The sequence below is a fragment of the Thalassophryne amazonica genome, chromosome 11 (genome assembly GCF_902500255.1).
Source record: "Thalassophryne amazonica chromosome 11, fThaAma1.1, whole genome shotgun sequence".
In the NCBI taxonomy this organism is placed as follows: domain Eukaryota; kingdom Metazoa; phylum Chordata; class Actinopteri; order Batrachoidiformes; family Batrachoididae; genus Thalassophryne; species Thalassophryne amazonica.
The window spans coordinates 115,608,077-115,626,788 of record NC_047113.1 but is presented as its reverse complement, the minus strand read 5'-3'; positions in this window follow the sequence as shown (position 1 = coordinate 115,626,788).

Genomic DNA, 18,712 nt, shown 5'->3' with positions numbered 1-18,712 from the left:
GTTCTTTCCTTTTTCATGATTCCATAATTTTTTCCTCAGAATTGAGTGATTCCATATTTTTTCCCCTCTGTTTGGTCTAAAAAAAGTAACTGTTACTGACTGCCACAATTTGTTTCCTGATTTCTTATAGTGTTTCTTAAAGCCAGAAAGTTGCCATTTGAAATGACTTTAGTTTTGTGTCATGTCTGTGATCTGCTTTTTTTTTTACAAAATTAAACAACTGAATGAACATCCTCGAGGCCGGTGATTCCATAATTTTTGCCAGGGGTTGTATATCTGCCAATTGGACAGCAGAGTTCTTAAGACACGACCTCCATGCCATCAGGGCCAGTACTTTTCCTCTCCGTGACGCCACAGAAAAGTTCACTAACTTTGTTCCTACAAACAACAATACAGCTCTGAGAACAGCCAATATTTAAAAAAACTGAAAGTTCATCACTAAAATCATAAACATTAAAACTGTTATATGGCTGGGGGGGCCTGGCTGCCTTTTTGTTTCTGTCCTTTGTTTCTCCTTCCAGGTGGCTTGCATTTGGGACTGAGTGGCTGTGTTGCTGAGTTTATCAGGACCTCACCCTGATCACCTGAGGCTGATCACCTGCGGCTCATCAGGACTCACAGCTGTGGTGCATCTGCATGGATTGGAACATGGTGGCATTTAAGACTGGAGTGCACAGTGTGTATTTGCCAGAGACTCGACCTTGTGACCAGACGGGTGAGATCGTCGTCTCGGGAGCCATCTCATCATCAGTGGATGCAGAGAACGTCCAGGTTTGATGCACGGTCTGTGAAAGAGGAGGGGGTGAGGTCTCACGCTCGTCAGCACACTTCCTGAGGTACGTTAGATTTTGTGACTAACATTTATACAGTCAGTAAATGTGGTGTCCCTCACACCTTTTATATTGAGCTGTACGTTAGTCATGTATCGGCTTCCACTGCAGTGGAGTTTTGTGAACTGGATGTTCCATGCCTGCAGGTTGGGAAGCTGATTAGTAATCAAGCCAGGAAGTGTTTGCTGTTTATGTACACCTTTAAGTGTTCTCTGTGTGTAGAGTGTGGACTCACATAATGGTTCCTTCTTTCACAGACTCGGTTTGTTGCGGCCACCTGGGGGTGTCGGCGGGGTCCTTGGGTCCGAACAGCTTCTGGCTCCGGACCGTTAGCGCTGCTGGGAGCGCACCACGCCAGACCGCACTTTCTTTTGTATTTTTTGTATCACTGTTATGTATTAAATTCAGTTAGCCTTTGTACCGTGCTCTGCTTATTTCATACTGGGTCCTTCAAACGCTGGTCGGTTCTCCGAGCTGCGTCCGACACATAACAGTAGTCTCTGGCCAAACATCACGGACCCAGCGGTAGCAGAGACGGTAACGTGCCGGAAGGCGGCAGCAGACGTTCAGTAGTTATCCGGATCAGTTGCGGGTGCTCTCCGCCCGGATGGTGCGTGTTTGAGACCCATTACTGAATACTGATTTGTGCTCTCTTGCAGCCGTGTTCCTGTGTTTGTGCCTTATCCGTGGGTCGTGGTGGAGTGTGACTGGCGACGGCTTCGCGTCACGCTCCGACCGGATAAGAGGTTTAAACGGGAGCTGCAAGAGTGTGTCTGTAATGGGTGCACGCGCACGGCGGAGCTCTGTGGCACGGGTCGCTGAGCTTCCTGTGTTACAGTTGTAGCCCCGTTTCCCCGGATAAAGATAACTACTGCGTCTGTTGTATCAGCTCCGGCGTTATTTAGTTGAGCACATTTTGGTTGTGTGTTGCACACAGCTGCGCACAAAGATGCAGCTCGTTTGTTTTTTGTCACCAAAGGGGGTTTTTCATTTTTAGCACTTTGGCTCCCTCTTTTGGTGACTGAGTCACATTACCGTCAAGCTCTTAAGTTGGAACAGGTGTGTTCCATTTGTTGGAGCTTGACGGTATAAATCACTTGTTTTGTGTTAGTTAATTTTGTGTGGGTGTTTTTTGAGTTGGTTTTTGTGTGGGATTTTATTTTTTGTTTTACACTATTAGTGTCTGGGGTCGTGACCCTGCAGTTCTGTGTAAAAACAAAAACAAAAAGGGACCCAAGCAACTGTATGTTAGTCTGTTAGTCTTTCTTTTTATTTCTTTCAGTTTCACCTCCCAGGGTTTGATGGGACGGTCCCCTGGGGGGTCATGGGGGGTAATTGGGTTGTTTTTTTTTTTCTTTTTTTTGTTTTGTTTTCTTTTTGTTCCCTCTCTTCTCCTCTGACTCCAGCCGTGTGAGCCGTAGTGTCGGCGTTGCTGGAGTGGTGCAGTTTGGTTATGCTGGGCGTTTCCCAGGTAACCGCTGCACCGGGGGGGGGGGGGGGTTTCTCCTTTTGTTTTTCCCCCCAGTTTCCGCCCTCAGGGTTTGACTGTGGTGTCCTCTGGGGGGAAAGGGCTGTGGGTCCATCTAGCCATAGACGGCCGGGGCTGGGTCCGTTGGTCATGAGGGGAGGCGTCTCCTGGGGTTGACGAGTGGTCCTCTGGGAGGCGCTGGGAGTCCCCGTGGGTGACGTTGGATCCCAGCGGGACCTCGGCTGTGGTTATTACTCCTGGAGCTGGCGGGATGTCCTCTGGGGGGTGTTGGTCCCTACATGTCGTTGGGGGGGGGGGGGGTGTAGCATTTTTATTTGTTAGCTTAAGTTTGGGTTTTTTCTTTTCTCCCCTTCCCGGGGTTTGATGGAATGGGCCTCTGGGGAGGGGGGGGGGTGTTTTGATTGTTTGTGTTTGTCTTTTGGTTTTATGACTAACCAGACTGTGAACATGGTTGGACAAAGGCTGACCGCACAGGTTTAAGAACTCCTGGCCACACCTGTGCTAAGTGACTGACGGAAACAAAGGCAAAGATGCAGCCAGAGGAGAAGACATCAACCGTTCTGTTTGATGAGGATTCTGCTGGAAAATGAATGTGGATACGGTTTCCAGCCATGGTCCCTGGAGGGGGTGTTTCTCCTGGGCCAGGTTTGTGTGGTCGCCGGGAGGCTTCCCGTGAGGGTGGGGTACTGTTATATGGCTGGGGGGGCCTGGCTGCCTTTTTGTTTCTGTCCTTTGTTTCTCCTTCCAGGTGGCTTGCATTTGGGACTGAGTGGCTGTGTTGCTGAGTTTATCAGGACCTCACCCTGATCACCTGAGGCTGATCACCTGCGGCTCATCAGGACTCACAGCTGTGGTGCATCTGCATGGATTGGAACATGGTGGCATTTAAGACTGGAGTGCACAGTGTGTATTTGCCAGAGACTCGACCTTGTGACCAGACGGGTGAGATCGTCGTCTCGGGCGCCATCTCATCATCAGTGGATGCAGAGAACGTCCAGGTTTGATGCACGGTGTGAAAGAGGAGGGGGTGAGGTCTCACGCTCGTCAGCACACTTCCTGAGGTACGTTAGATTTTGTGACTAACATTTATACAGTCAGTAAATGTGGTGTCCCTCACACCTTCTTATTGAGCTGTACGTTAGTCATGTATCGGCTTCCACTGCAGTGGAGTTTTGTGAACTGGATGTTCCATGCCTGCAGGTTGGGAAGCTGATTAGTAATCAAGCCAGGAAGTGTTTGCTGTTTGTACACCTTTAAGTGTTCTCTCTGTGTGTAGAGTGTGGACTCACATAATGGTTCCTTCTTTCACAGACTCGGTTTGTTGCGGCCACCTGGGGGTGTCGGCGGGGTCCTTGGGTCCGAACAGCTTCTGGCTCCGGACCGTTAGCGCTGCTGGGAGCGCACCACGCCAGACCGCACTTTCTTTTGTATTTTTTGTATCACTGTTGTATTATAAATTCAGTTAGCCTTTGTACCGTGCTCTGCTTATTTCATACTGGGTCCTTCAAACGCTGGTCGGTTCTCCGAGCTGCGTCCGACACATAACAAAAACAAGTATAAAAACTTGAGTTCATTGGAAAGCACCAGATCAGACTTTCCATTCAGGGAGATTTGATCTTTTTTGGATTGCATCACCAACATGGCTTTCACCCCCTCCCAAGCCGGGCGAGAGCAGCCTGCACTGAGCATGCTCTCCACCTTGTCCTTGTACCTGCACTTGGCAAGTTTGAGCTCCTTTTTAAGCTGTTTTTGAAGCTGTTTCTGTTGTACAGCATCACCCGGTAAGAAACAAATGTTTCTTTGATTAATTATATTTTTCACACTTTTTATCACCCATGGCTTATCATCTAGATAGATGGAAATTTCCTCCCGAGTAATGATGGAGGCCTCACAGAAAGAGACATAAGAAGAGACCACTTCAGTTAATTCATCAAGTTCAACACAAATGTCTTTGAACAAATTCCAGTCTGTGTAGTGGAAACAGTCCTGAAGATGGAGGATTGATTCCTCTGACCAAGCGGGACCAAACATCTTTCTGGCTTGTTACTCTTCAGGACAGATTTGTATGACAGAACTACATAAACCACAATGTGGTCCAAAATGCCCAACGGAGCTCTGCTGAAAGACTTATATCTGCCCTTCACGGATCCAAAACAAAGGTCAAGACACTTTGCTTGTTGAGTAGGACATGTCACATATTGATAAAAACTGAATAGGCTTTTGAAGGGTTGCAGTGGTTAAAATCACCCAGTATAGGGTGCAGAGCATCCGACGGTATCCCCTGAAGCAGCTGCACTGTTTTTATAACAGCCTGGATGGCTACTTCGATATTAGCTTTTGGGTGGATATAAACCACAGCAATAAATAATTGTGGGAATTCTCTGGGAACATACGAGGTCTGTCAATAAAGTATAGCTCCTTTTTTATTTTTTCAAAAACTATATGGATTTCATTCATATGTTTTTACGTCACATGCTTGAACCCTCGTGCGCATGCGTGAGTTTTTCCACGCCTGTCGGTGACGTCATTCGCCTGTGAGCACTCCTTGTGGGAGAGTCGTCCAGCCCTCGTCGGAATTCCTTTGTCTGAGAAGTTGCTGAGAGACTGGCACTTTGTTTGATCAAAGTTTTTTCTAAACCTGTGAGACACATCGAAGTGGACACAGTTCGAAAAATTAAGCTGGTTTTCAGTGAAAATTTTAACGGCTGATGAGAGATTTTGAGGTGATACTGTCGCTTTAAGGACTTCCCACAGAGCGAGACGTCGCTCAGCGCTCTCAGGCGCCGTCGTCAGCCTGTTTCAAGCTGAAAACCTCCACATTTTAGGCTCTATTGATCCAGGACGTCGTGAGAGAATAGAGAAGGTTCAGAAGAAGTCGGTTTCAGCATTTTATCCGGATATTCCACTGTTAAAGGAGATTTTTTAATGAAAGATGTGCTCCGCCACAGGAAAAACACCTCTGTTGGAAGCCTTAAGGACAAGTTGGAACATGTCCAGCTGTTAAACAATTTCTCATATACTCACTCCACTGAAAGCCATCAAACGCCGCCTGGATTTTACAAATGGTTATCAACACAGAGGTGTTTTTCCTGTGCCAACGCACCGCACCGACCCGTCCGCACATCTTTCATTAAAAAAATCTCCTTTAAAAGTGGAATATCTGGATAAAATGCTGAAACCGACTTCTTCTGAAACTTCTCTGTTCTCTCACGACGTCCTGGATCAATAGAGCCTGAAATGTGGAGGTTTTCAGCTTGAAACAGGCTGATGACGCCGCCTGGGAGCGCTGCACGACATCTCGCAACCGTGGGAAGTCCTTAAAGCGACAGTATCACCTCAAAATCTCTCATCAGCCGTTAAAATTTTCACTGAAAACCAGCTTAATTTTTCAAACCGTGTCCACTTCGATGTGTCTCACAGGTTTAGAAAAAATTTTGATCAAACAAGTGCCAGTCTCTCAGCAACTTCTCAGACAAAGGAATTCCGACGAGGGGCTGGACGACTCCTCCCACAAGGAGCTCACAGGCGAATGACGTCACCGACAGGCGTGGAAAAACTCATGCATGCGCACGAGGGTTCAAGCATGTCTGACGTAAAAATTATGAATGAAATCCATATAGTTTTTGAAAAAAATAAAGAGGACCTATACTTTATTGACAGCCCTCGTATAAGGGTCATAGTGATACAGACAATAGCTCAATGTCTGTGGTGCAGTGTCTCCCTGACAATCACCGTCTTACACCAGTTTTTATTGACATAGAGACATGCACCCCATCTGTCAAGACCCCGCAGATCTGACTGAGGGTCCTGCTCTATAAGCCACGTCTCTGTCTGGGCCAAAAGACAGGCACCCCTGTACTCTGCCAGGTATTTGATTTTCCCTGAAGCTCATCTACTTATTCTGGAGTGAGTGAGCATTCGCCAAGATGACAGTTGACAGGGAACGGTGGCCCTGCCACTTCAGCCTCTGGTGCAGTCCACGGCGTCTCACTCTATCCCTTGTTCGCCTCTGCCCAGACTCCTAGGTCCAGTTCTCCGTGGATTGTTCAGCTGGTAGATCACCGTAGGGACAGCTGCCAAGGAATCCACGGTGCCGATCCCGGACTCACGGAGCAGGAGTAAGAAGCCATGACTCTACTTGATGCGTTTCCCACACCCACCACTCCATGTAAAAGTGTCATAAAAGTGCAAAAAGCAAGAGGATTTCAATAGGGTTGAGCCGGATACTCTGTTTCGGACGAGTATCTGGTACGGATAAAGCATTTGTGACGAGCATGTTCATGATCCGAATAAAACTCGTCAATATTTGTGCTCGTGCTGAAGGAAAATTCTCATTGGCTAACTGACCGTCTTCGTGCTCTGTGATTGGCCAGTCACCACAGCGACCACCCCTCCCTACACAGACACATCTCTCTGCAGCTTCTCACGCACACACAGACACACACAGACAGGATCTGTCTCTGTGCTTGGCTTGTCTGCCTCACATTTCTCTCTCAGTGTTCCTTACGTTTTTTCAGCTCACCTCTTTTAAGTTACTTAGTGAACTTGTTTTGTATCATACACGGTGCTGTTGATATGACAGAGCTGAAAACAGCTTGTGTCGTGTTGCGCCTCCACTCCAGTCGGGTTTTTTATTTATTTATTAACCTTCTGGGATCCGAGGGCATTTTTTGGACACTTCACTCACCTGGCATAAATTTTTATTATTGCTGTTAACAGCTCTCCTGCATCCCACAATCAAGTTTTATGTCTCTTTTTTCAGACAACCTGTTGCTTTCAGAATATAAATGTTTTTGTTGTGTTTTCTAAGTGTAATAAAGGTTTACAATCAAAACAGGCACAGAAAAATAAAGCGAAAAATACATTTATTCAAAATACAGCAAACTATAACAAACAACTGTTTGACACTTTCTAAAGGTATTTGAGGTCTTGTGTGAAAGACTGTACAACAAAAGGTTCAAACAATAAACCAAATGCACATTTTGAACATATATACAAAATGGCTATGCGTTTTTGTTGTCCATTGATATGGTAAACAGTGCTTTAACGCAGAGAAAGCACAGAGTTATCCAGTAACATTCACATGCAAACTATGGGCAATCCTGAGAGTTACACGTTGAGCACGTGAGATTGTCATCAAGGCTCTCTGCTCCTGCTTTCACTGATCCCTGTGCTTAATGGCGCAGGGCACACTGAGTATGTAGTATGTACTCATTGGAGCATTCAGGGGGCTATTCAAATGGGCCACGTAGTAACACATCACTCCTGAAAACAATATTTGGCTTTTCCACATGAGGTAAATCTGCCCCCTACGATTGGATTTTGGAAAACATGTACGGTGAACCAATTCCGATTGGACACTCACATTGCGCACGTCATCACACAGCTTCTATGAGGATACAAGATTGCCATGGCTGACTCGAAAGTCTGCGGAGTTAAGTTTTCAGCCAAAAAAAAAAAAAAAAAGTTTCCCTCTCATCATTAAAAGTTATTGATAATTTAGTAAGCTTGGTCTTAGCCGTCGTATATGATGGCGTCAGCCCCAGAGGGTTAAGCGTTTGTTTTGCTCTTCATTTAGTTTGGTGATATAAAGTCAGCTGGAACTTAAAAACAATTGGTTGTGAGTATTATACAGTAGAACAGCTAAATAGTGAAAAAATTGCAGAAGATACCCTGTCACTCTTACATATAAACAGTCGAAGCTTGTATTGTAAAATGTCGCAAATAAAGATTATTTAAATCAGTTTAAAAATAGATTTAGTATTGTTGCAATCACTGAATCTTGGCTTAATGATGATCTCATGGCTGATGTTCAAATAGAGGGATATGAGCTGTATTTTGTGAACAGAAGAGATAAAAGGGGCGGTGGTGTTGCTCTCTACATAAAGGCAGATCTGATATGTACAATTGTAGAAGAAATGACAACTGTGGATGACATCATAGAAATTGTAACAGTGGAACTTGTACATGAAACATCTAAAAATATTTTAATCAGTTGTGTATACAGAGCACCAGACACTTGTGTTGTGAAATTTACAGATAGAAAATAGAGTTATTCCATCAAATTAAAACAAAACGCTTTTTATATGTGGAGACTTTAACATTGTTAGGTTTAAAACCACCTAAACATCATAAAACTGTAACAGAGAAAGACACAACAGTCAATAAATAAGAGTCAGAGAGTAGAATTCAATTGTTAATGCTCGCGAGGAGTGCAGCACAGAGACAAACTCTTCTAACAATCTCCAAACTGCACTAAACTCTGGCTGCACTCTCGCTTTTTATTAGGACGTCATACAGGTGCGGTTGTCAGCATACGTGGCATAAGCAGTTGAGCAATCATAAACAGGTCTTGCAACTACAGTTGAGCAAGATTTGCGACTTCTGGTTTCTGCGACCTCAGGCTACTGGTTTGGGGAAGGTGCGGTCAGGACTTCTCTCCTGGGCTCCATTCTTCAGGCGTTATCTTCAGCCAGCACATGTCGGTTAACCTTTTGTTCTTTCCTGTGGTTGAAACCACATGCGTGCAGTAGAAACATCATTTGGCAACACAGCTTGTAACACAATTTGCAGTACAGCATACTTTCTTTTAGAATCATATTCAATCTTTCCATTACAACTCTCTTTTGCACAAAAGCAATTAATATGATCATATACAAACATTTTCATTCCTTATTATTTATTCATTCTTTTATTATATCTTAATTGTTTGATCAGTGTTTTGGACATCAACTCTTCTGACCTCGCTTTGCGACATCACTAAGTTCCTTTTCTCTCTAACTGCAAGGATAAAAACAACTCATGTAGTCATTCATTTGTAACATACTTTATCAAGAGGTCATCAAGAAGTCAGCAACAGACTTCTAACAGATACAATGAGTTCATTTCTATTACTAAAGTATTAATAAAAGAATGTATAAAAGGAATATAGAATAAAAGAATGTATAATAAAAGAATGTGTGATAACTAACATATCCATATATACATGAATCCAACATTTCCCCCCTGTTTATCATGCATTCTTACGGATAAAACATTCACCCATGAACAAAATTTATTCTAACAACCACTTCTTTTCAGATTTTCAGTTGCGGGATCATCCAACAGTGGTAAGGATGCATTTACACTTGGGAGGCTTGGAGGTCATCGTCGCATCAGGTTCACCGTAGTCACCTGGGTCTGGGAACAGGTCGGGCAAGTGCACGCTGTCATCGAAGTCATCATGACAGCAGCCTTCTTTATCATCTGTGTCAGGGTTGTCTCCTAAGAGGGGGTACATCTGAGCATTGTCTTTTCCTGCTGGTGAGATAGCAGTGGTGATCATTCTAGTGATTAGAGATCGTAGACAGGGTATACAACAACATCCACAAGGTCAAAATAGCAGCAAAGACAGCAATAGAGATGAGTGCAGATGAGACTAACGTGCGATATCTCCCAAACATATCCAACCACGAGTCCCAAAACGCAGTGTTAACTCCGCTGTGCTCTTCATTTTATGATTCAGGGTGCGCAGACCACGATAGCCAGGGTCAGGCTGCCATTAGCCGCTGTATTGTTTGGAATGAACGTGCAACACTGTTCTCCAAACATGGCGCAAACCCCACCCTTTTCAGCCAACAGCATGTCAAGGGCTATACGGTTCTGGAACGCCATCAAGGATGTGGCGGCTAGTTGGGAGCGCACTGCTCGGAATCCTTCCTCAGTCCAATTGCTTAATCTTTGAACGTTGTAATGGATGTAATTGATCCTATCCAGATTTTGTTAACAGTACACCACCAACAAATAGAGGATTCAAAACCAGCTGCGATCTGATCAGCTAATTTATACTCATCTGGAACCCCTCTAGGGACCCCTATAGCGTCAATGTAAGTTGGATCTCCAGCAGTCTTCCATGCGTTTCGCTTAGTGCGGGTCCAATGTTCAGGGATGACTGCTTTGGCATTTAAAGTTAGTTCTTCAACAGTCATGGGCAACATTGTACAGGCAAAAGGAATGATACTAGAGTACAGTGACCGAGGCATCGTTTGGTAATCTATCAAAAATCCTATTATCTCCACACCACCACCACACATCGCTTCTAGCAATGGGTTTAAAAGGGCTTGGTGGTGTGAGTGTGGCTACACCACACGGTCTCATTTAGTTCCCCTAACTTTTGACCAGTACCTGGAAGCTTAACACAGGTAAAATTTCCCTCTGCCACATCTTCAGAGAACAGGGGTTTATTCTTGGCCATGTTGGCCACAGGATAGATGGTATCCCAACTTATGCACCTGTGATTCAAAGGAATGAACGTGTTCACCATAATTTCAAGCAAACAATCGGAGGTCAAAGGGGCTGGTACTACACGCAGTATTGGACGAGGCCCTAAACATACTACACAGTCTTTTTTGGCAGGTTTTGCTGCCTGCTCTGCCATGAGCAACCAATTGTTTCTTTGTCCACTAATTCCTGTGGTCAAAAAACCAATCATCGGTTTCAATTTTCCCATTTATGATCTGAATTTTTGTCACAGACGTTTGTGGACCCAATGACAGTCCTACCGCTGTGGGTGTCGTCGGAGAAGAGTCAGTTCGTTTTGTTATGTTAGTACAAATTGAGAAGTCGGTATGTGGGTCAGTGTAAACACCGGGCCTGTACACAAATAATGTTAAATGATAACAAGATGCCTCTGTATATGAGTGTATTCTGGGAGGTTTTTCTAGAAGCGGCTGATCGGTAGTATTGAACGACAGCAGGAGATGGTTATCATGTCGAGTCAGAGTTAGTCTACGCTTCCACTCTTTGGCATGCTGGGTGGTACACCAGAATCCCACACTATTACCAGACTTTGCTTCACTTCCCTTACTTGATTACCGCGTTTGCCCAGATGACCCTTTTAACATGTGTGAGGTGTACCCAAGTTCCTCTCTCTGCTATTTTAAGGGCTGTTGGGGTTGTCAACAGGACCTGATATGGTCCTTCCCACTTAGGTGAATGCCAACATTTCCTCTTGATGCTCCTGATTAGAACCCAGTCACCCGGTTTCACCAACAGGTCGTCCTGTGGAGAGATGGGGGTTTCTTCGTCAGTGGGTGTTTTCTGTTTCTCGAGCATTTTTCTCATATAATCTGCTAGGTTAGGTTCATCTTCTATGTCCCAGGGACTTTTAAAGTGAGGCAATTTAAATGGTCTTCCAAAAAGGGTCTCAAATGGTGTCAATCCTATAGTACTAGTGATGTTCATGTACAGCTGTACTAGTTCAAGACACTGAGTCCATGGTCTCCCTGTTTCTTCCATTGTCTTTTTGAGTCGGTTTTTTACTGTTCCATTTGTTCTTTCTACTAATCCTGCGCTCTGAGGGTGGTACGCACAGTGGTTTTTTAGTTCAATGCAAAACATAGTTCCTATGTTTTTAATGACTTCATTTACAAAATGAGCGCCATTATCACTATAGATTCGTTCAGGTATGCCATAGCGGGGTATGATGTTTTTGCATAACGATTTGGCTACAGTCAATGCATCAGGTCGTTTGGTTGGAAAAAGTTCTACCCATTTGGAAAAGGCATCCACAATTACTAAACAATATTCTTTGCCCTCACTTTTACTTAGTTGAATGTAGTCCATATGTATAACCTGAAAAGGATATTGTGGAGTGGGAAATTTTCCTCTTTTAGGTCTCAAATTGCCTTGGGAGTTGTGTTTGGCACACGTGAGACATGCTCTGCAAAAATGTTTAGAGTACGTGTTAAATCCAAAGGTTGTATAGATGGCATTAATCTGGCTCATCATCCCCCTGTGGGAGACATGAGAAATTCCATGGCTCAATATGGCAGCCCATCTATACAAATTTTTAGGTAAAATGGGTTTCCCCAATGGTCAGCAATAAATGCCATCACGGATAGTAGCTCCGCGTTTAGTCCATAAGTCCTTTTCTACATCTGAACTCTGATGTTGCATATCAGAGAGAACTTGAGAAGATAAACTGTTTGTCAACAGGAAGTGTGACGTCCTGTACTGGGTCAACATGGAGTACACTAAGCTCTCCTGCTGCAGCAGCCTTTGCAGAAATATCTGCATAATGATTTCCTTGCGATACAGAGTCAGATTTCCCTGTGTGAGCTGCACATTTGCATACTGCAATTTTGGAGGGTAACTGAACAGCAGCCAGGAGGCGGTTTAGTTGTTCTCCATGTGTGACAGGTTTACCAGTGGAGGTCACCATCCCCCTGTTTTTCCAATGTTGAGCAAATACATGAACGGACGCAAATGCATATTGACTGTCAGTGTAAACAGTGACTGGTTTGTCTTTATATAAGGTGCAGGCATGTGAGAGAGCAATTAGCTCTGCAGCCTGAGACGAGAAATGCGGTGGCAGGCGCTCGGCTCGCAGAACGCGAGTATTTGTGACTACAGCATAACCTGTTAAAGTTATGCCCATATCATTCTTCCTAGAAGATCCATCCACGAAAACTACATCGCCAAGTGTCAGGGGCGTGTCTTGTAAGTCCGGTCTGGATTTTGCTACAGTCTGAGTCGAATCTAGACAGTCATGTGGTTCCCCGTCATCAGGAAGTGGAATCAAAGTTGCAGGATTCAGTGTGGTGCATCGTTCGATTGTGACATGCGGTTGGGACAGCAGCGTGGCCATGCAAGACAGATGGCGTGCCGGTGATAAAAAGGTCATGTTGGTTTGTAGCAGCAATGCCGACACTGCGTGTGGCACTTTGAGGATTAGTGGGTGGAAGAGGACTACGCCAGCACTGCATTCCACAGCCATTGATGCTGCCACAACAGCACGTACACAATGGGGGAGGGCGCAAGCCACACTATCCAATTTGGCAGAGTAGTACGCAACTGGGCGGAGTTTGGTTCCATGTTGCTGTGTGAGTACGGAAGTCATAAAGTGGCCCTTACAGTCAATCATTTGTACAAAAGTTTTGTTATAATTTGGAAGTGCCAAAGCAGCTGCAGAGGTTAATGCTTGTTTTATTTTTGAAAATGCGTCTTCTGCTTCAGAGGTCCATTTAACAGTTGTGTTCATTGAAATGTCTTCAGTGTACATTAATCTGTTTAAAGGGTGCACAATTTGTGCATAGTCAGGCACCCAACTTCTGCAATAGTTTGTCAGGCCCAAAAAGGACATCACTTGTCGTTTAGTCAGTGGTTTGGGGGCCTGTAGAATGGCTGTTTTCCTGTCTGCTACGATTGTTCGTCCTTCACAACTCAAATTGTGACCCAAATACTTTACTTCATTTTTCCACAACTGCAATTTATTCTTACTGACTTTGTGACCTTCTTTCGCCAGGTGGAATAATAGAGCAAGAGTGTCTCCTACACATGTTGTTTTATCGGGTGAGACCAGCAAAATATCATCAACATACAGGAGAATTTGACTGTTTCCTGGTGGAACAAAGGATGCCATGCTGGCAGACATTACTTGCGAATAAATTGTGGGACTTTCACAATAGCCCTGCGGTAGGCGAGTAAACGTGTATCGCTTTCCCGCAAAGGTGAAAGCAAACCAGAACTGATTATCCTTGTCTACAGGAACGGAGAAAAAGGCATTGCTGATGTCCACAACCGTGAAGAACGTAGCATCAGGTCGAAGAGAATTCAGCAATGTATGTGGGTCAGGTACACAAGGTGCCCTCTGGACTACAGCATTATTAACAGCCTGTAAGTCCTGGACCATTCTCCAACCAGTGGAAGGAGCTGCCTTTTTCACCGGAAAAAATTGGAGTGTTGCATGGTGAATCAGGACACTCCACAATGACCTTTGCTTGAATAAGATCTGCTAGACGGGTTTGATGCCTTCCAATGCATCGGGTTTAATGGATATATTGTCTGATACAAGGTCTGTATTCAGTCTTTGGCCTGATGACTACAGGTAGTGATCCCTTGAACTAGTCCAACATCAGTTGGCCCTGAAGACCACAAATGTGGCCGGGGTATTCCGTAAGGAGTGACTGCTCTCTCTTGAGTTAGTACAAAAATTTCATGCATCAGAGTGTCATCAGTATGAACTCCAACAGAGTGTCGATTGGAAGATAAATTTGAGTCCTAGTAACCCCTGTCTGAGGGCTTTCCCAATATCCCTAGTTTTCCTCACCCAATGGTGGTTTTTTTGTCCCATGTCCACTAGTGCTGATAAGCAATGCCAAGGGACAACAGAATCTTTGAACAGGGGAAAACGTGTGGTGGCCCGCTTGTTTGTACAAATGCATCACAGCGTCGATAAACTGTTCCACTCCGCACGCCGCATTGGAGATCCCATCACTGTAGATATAGGTCACCAACGGTCGTGGAGTAGGAAGAAGTGCGTAAGGTGGTTTCATATTGCAAGTCGGGACCTGGCGTATTTTTGTACACCATGTTATGTGGAGTTGTTCTGCTGACATTTCGTCCTGGACCTGTGTTAGGGTTGTCCCTTCCCAATTTAGGAGTAAAGAAGCAAGTTTTGCGGTTCAACATTTGGAATATCCAATGTGTAATAAAACTTATCAGTGCATCAGTGGTCAGGACATTAAGATCTGTAGGTTGTAAATCATTTTTTCGCTTCACAATCATATTATTCCCCCTGAGGCACCCAGTGCTAGTCTCAGTTGACAAAGTCCCATCTGCCCAACAGATTAAATGGACATTCAGCATCAGTTAAAATAGGCATGTAACATGATTGTCCCTCAGGGTCCCGCAGCCATATGGGTCAGACAGTGGGGACTGGTGTAATTTTCCCATTTGCTGATCGAACCCAATATATTTCGCTTCCGCGATGGACACCAGGAATCTTCACATTACAGGTTGTCTTACAGGCACCTGAATCGCACAAGAGGACACAGAGTGTCCATTCACCAAAGCGTTATTCTGGTCGGACACTTTCAACTGACATGAGTTCCTGCAGATCAAGATCAACAGGCATGTCTGGACCTAATTTTGGTGATTGGTCGGTTAGTCATTTACTCTGATGTGTGTTTTGTCCTCTGCGAGGACAGTCCCGAGAGATGTGTCCTTCCTCATTACAGATCCAACACTGTCGCGGCCCTGTTGGTGGTGGAAAGTCCTGTCTCTTCTGATTTCCCCTGTCATTGAATCTGTCGCTATTTTGACTCCAACGTGGAGGTCCACCTCTCTGTTCTATGTGTCGGCGTCCTTCCTGAAATCTTCCCTTGAAATTCCCTCGGCCTTGTTGACCACGATCCGGGTATCCTCTTTGATAATAGAGGTCCTCGTTTGGATCATCGGTCAGGTCAGCCAGGAAAACAGCAGGTGTTTTCCCTGTATTTTCTTCTGACTTTGGACCTTATCAGCATGCATAGCATGGTCAACATAGTTATCTAACGTGGATGTGGGAAAAATTTATCATGTGTTTTTCAATCCAATGTTTAACTCCCTGTTTGCTGTTTTGATGGAGGGCGTTTTTGAGTTGTTGTTCGTATACTCCTTCTTCCTGCTCTGTACTAGACCACTGTTTGCACGGAAAACCTTTTCCATTCTTAACTTGTAATCTTCAAAAGGTTCATCGTCTTTTGTTTAGTACGATTAATATCAGCATAATTAGCTTGTTTTTTGAATTTTTCTTTGATTCGTTTTTGTAACGCTGTCACTCGCTGGGTCAGTATGTCGCTATTATGTGGGTAAAGCTGTGCCGTCGCCACTTGCAGGTGACCAATCCCCTTTTACAACCCCCCAGTATTTCTTTAAAGCTCCCCATATAAACCTGCTGGACCTCCGTGCCATCTAAATTATATGAACCACGGAGGTTTTCTAAATCTCGACAGCACTGTTCAACATCTTCCTGAGGATCCGCCACCCCTGTTAATGCGGACTTTATGTCGTCCATTGTCCAAGTGCGGTAGACCAAAAGTGTAGGTCTTTGATCCACCGCCACATTTGGATTAGCTACTTGTATCATGGGGTACTGTTCTGTACCATCAAGTGAGTATACGGGTGGTGATTTTGAGCCCTTTAGTTTAACCCAATCCCACCCTGATGCTTCAGGTGCACTGGGAGGGGACAGAATTCTCGAGATCGTGTCAAGGACCTTGTAACTGGTCTCTGGGGCGGCGGTGAGTGATATGCTGGTGGTTTGTCATCCGTTTGTTGCTCCAGGTCTGGATACAGACTTGGTTTTGTAGAATCAGTCATTTTTTCAGTTTGTTTTGATTCTGATTTGGTGTCATTTATCTGTTCCTTTTCTCCGCGTCTTTCTTCAACATACACTTGCACTCTTATGGGTGGACAGGTGGTTTCATCGTCCTCCTTTTTGTGCAAGAAAATTTCTGAATTTCCTCCTTCAGTCTTGTTTTGTTTTTCCCTGTCTTTCTCCCTACTCTTCCTCTCACCTTCTCGTCTTTGATCTGCAGCTTCCTCCCATGCAATAATTTTGTTCCATCCCTCCTTCATCATTTTCCACTCATCATTTTTGTTTTTCTTTTTAATAGATTCTCTTAATTTTGACAATGATGGTCTGTTTATTTGGCCGTCGAATCCATGTTTTGTAATCCATGTGTCTAAATATGAGACATGTGTAGGATCTTTTTGTTCCATAAATTTCCAATCTTTGTTACCTAGACGGTCCCGCAGATCCTGCCTTTGTGTCTTACTGTTTGACTTCCCCATTTTTACCGTTATTTTTATCTTTTTTTTTTTTTGTATAAGATAAAATTTAGACCAGTGGGGTTTCAACACCTACAGTGTTCTAAAACACTGGTTATGTGCTTCTTACGGACAGCGAATTAATTTTCCACCAGCCAGTGATGTTCCTTTCTCCTCCCCGAAGGAAGCGGGAAATCCTGCCTCTGCCTCTGACCAGTGGTCACTGTTTACTTTCCCGTAATTTTATATAGAGGAGGATCTAATGACCCGTCACTCTCATTCAGTTCACCTTTATTACACTGTCACACTTTTTCACTGGTATTAATTTAGACGCCAGAGGAGCCCGTTGCCTCCTAATACAGAGTTAAATAGTTCGATACTAAGAGGATTCTGTTCATCCTTACGGGGTTTAACCTGCGTTTAACATTACCTGACATTGTCTAGAATTCTCAGGGTTTTAACATGACTTCCTGTCACTATTCACTGTCCTGCCGTTTATGTGACTACCTGTCACCACACACACTTATAGTTTTTCAATTAAAATTCTACTCACTCGACCGCTGTCTTCCCCTCACGGATTAGTCTTCAACCTTCCGGATCCCAGCCGGCGGACCGAGCCAGTCCCGTCAAAGGGTCTCAGTACCTTGGCCAAGGATTTTCCTGGTGTCAGTCTCGTCCGCTGGAAACCCTTCAGGTATGTTGACATCCGGCTCAAAGGACCAAGTAATGTTAGGTTTAAAACCACCTAAACATCATAAAACTGTAACAGAGAAAGACACACAGTCAAATAAGAGTCAGAGAGTAGAATTCAATTGTTTAATGCTCGCGAGGAGTGCAGCACAGAGACAAACTCTTCTAAGATCTCCAAACTGCACTAAACTCTGGCTGCACTCTCGCTCTTTTTATTAGGACGTCATACAGGTGCGGTTGTCAGCATACGTGGCATAAGCAGTTGAGCAATCATAAACAGGTCTTGCAACTACAGTGAGCAAGATTTGCGACTTCTGGTTTCTGCGACCTCAGGCTACTGGTTTGGGGAAGGTGCGGTCAGGGACTTCTCTCCTGGCTCCATTCTTCAGGCGTTATCTTCAGCCAGCACATGTCGGTTAACCTTTTGTTCTTTCCTGTGGTTGAAACCACATGCGTGCAGTAGAACATCATTTGGCAACACAGCTTGTAACACAATTTGCAGTACAGCATACTTTCTTTTAGAATCATATTCAATCTTTCCATTACAACTCTCTTTTGCACAAAAGCAATTAATATGATCATATACAAACATTTTCATTCCTTATTATTTATTTCATTCTTTTATTATATCTTTAATTGTTTGATCAGTTGTTTTGGACATCAACTCTTCTGACCTCGCTTTGCGACATCACTTAAGTTCCTCTTTCTCTCTAACTGCAAGGATAAAAACAACTCATGTAATCATTCATTTGTAACATACTTTATCAAGAGGTCATCAAGAAGTCAGCAACAGACTTCTAACAGATACAATGAGTTCATTTATATTACTAAAGTATTAATAAAAGAATGTATAATAAAGGAATATAGAATAAAAGAATGTATAATAAAAGAATGTGTGATAACTAACATATCCATATATACATGAATCCAACAAACATTAACATAGAAAGCTCCAGTTGCCAAAGAATAAGTGATTTTGTGAATTCAATGTATAGTTTGGGGTTATTCCACTTGATAACAAAACCAACCAGAATCACATCGCAAAGTGCAACGGTAATCGACAATATATTTACAAATAGAACAGATGAAATTATTAGGAATGGGATCTTGATGACAGATGTTAGTGATCATT